The sequence below is a fragment of the Salmo salar genome, chromosome ssa15 (genome assembly GCF_905237065.1).
Source record: "Salmo salar chromosome ssa15, Ssal_v3.1, whole genome shotgun sequence".
NCBI lineage: Eukaryota > Metazoa > Chordata > Actinopteri > Salmoniformes > Salmonidae > Salmo > Salmo salar.
The window spans coordinates 37072260-37074324 of NC_059456.1; positions in this window are offsets into that span (position 1 = coordinate 37072260).

Below are 2065 nucleotides of genomic sequence, written 5' to 3' on the forward strand. Positions count from 1 at the left end.
TTCACACCTGAACTGACTGCTGCTCCATGAACAGTATACCACCCCACTACGCGCCTCCCTCTACTCCAACTACCCTGGTATTAGATTTGTACTCTTGTGCCCTTTCTGTATATGACTGTCGAATAGAGCTGTGGGGGCAAAACTGTCATTGTATCTAATGAAGTGTGAATTTCTCTGTGCCAGAGGGAATTTGTGTGTGTCTTTGCTTTCAAAACAACTTCACGGTTGATTTGGCATTATGTTGCTGAATGTGAAGACATTTTTCACTTTGGCAAACACCCGCTTTCTTGTTTATGACCCTTTTTGTGGGCTTGAAAATAGACAATGTCTTCTGTGAGCCATTGTTCAGGTCTATTTATAAAGCGAAAAAGTGGTGAGAGACAAACAACCGCAGAGTTCCCCAAGGTACAGTTGTAACCACCGTTTCAGAAGAATTCTGAAGAGATGCGACATTACCCTTTGGTAAAGCTTTGACCATTGAGAATAATGTAACATTTCATTTGTTTTGACTATTCATCACAATAAACCAATAATAAGAGATTTAGTGGTTTGGTTTCCACTTGGTTCAACTAGGTGCACATCATTTGAATTACATATATGAATATATGTAAGGCAATACAAACATTATGTGGGTTAGTCACCAATTATGGGGATTTCATGTTTTATTATTCTGTGAGACATTGCTTTGAGCAAAACAACAATTTGAATGTATGTTGTTTTGTGGTCTTATGCTATGCAATTGAAGAACAAGGCCTGTCAGATCTGGTTCTACAGTAGTGCCAGTATAGCAGACAGTTCCAAAGCAAGACTGTTTTCTCTTGTCTCTGATTTGTTATTATAATGAAATCTGAATTATTCATTACAAATTACCATTGGAATGAATCTTTTTACTCACTCCACTGCATCTACATACACTATATATACAAAGGTATGTGGACACTCCTTCAAATTAGTGAATTCCAACTCTATATTAATGCCCATGATTTTGGAATGAGATGTTCGATGAGCATGTGTCCAAATACTTTTGGTTATGTAGTGTATTTAAATCCACCATGTAAACCTTTATGGTTTAAGTCTTTAAACGGTCAGTGAAGGTCAATGATAGGAGTGTGTGATTTTGTCACGTTTAATAAGAAAAGGTTGATTACATCACTGTTTTTCAAGCACATACAAAGCATCATCCTACTTAGAGAATAAGAGAGGATGGGCACAATAGGCTGAGCGCCTTAGCACAGCTCACGATTATGCAAAGTGAACCAGCTACTTACACGACTCCCCCCTTTATTAGTGCGACCTTTGTCAGAGTGTGTATTGTGGCCGCCTAACCCCACACGTTCCAGAGATGGTATCGGAGGGGCACAGGGTGTGGAATCTGAGCTCCAGCACATTCCCCAGAAGAGACAGGGGTGTGGGAAAGACCTTGACGGCTGTGCCCCTCCCTGGATCAGCTGATCCCCCCTCTTTACCATGTTTGATTACTGAAATACTGATACAGTTTCCATTGAAGCAGGGTCAAGATTTTGGGAAAATCCCCAATACACAATACAAGAGTTCAGAACGTGACCAGAGCACAGCTCAGACTCTGGGCTGCTATTTCTGTTAGATTGTTCTGATTGTCCTCCTATTAATTTATGCAGCAGAGCAAATAGAAAAGCCTTTGTAGCTCGGAGCTGCGTTTCAAAATCAGGTCCCACAAAACAGGACCACCGTGTTGAGTGGGACGTTACTGTAGGGGCTTTTGAAATGGTTCTTGTGAAGTGGTTGGAAAGGCTTGATTAACTTCTCCCCCTTGTTTCATTTCTATTTTCCCCTTTCTTTGGCTCACAATGGCAGAATTAGTGATAGCATTTGCATAGTATTCATTACTTTGTAATAGAAGTTGTGTTGGCACTTCCAATGAGATCTTACCAACTCACAAAAAACAACAATATAAATAAAGAGAAGTTTAAACACATTTTTTACTGTACAATATCATATTCTTCCCTTTTTAAAAGCACTATCTTTGAGAAGGAATTTTATTTTATTACCAAGCGAGACTGTTTGAGACACTCACAATGTCAGTCAC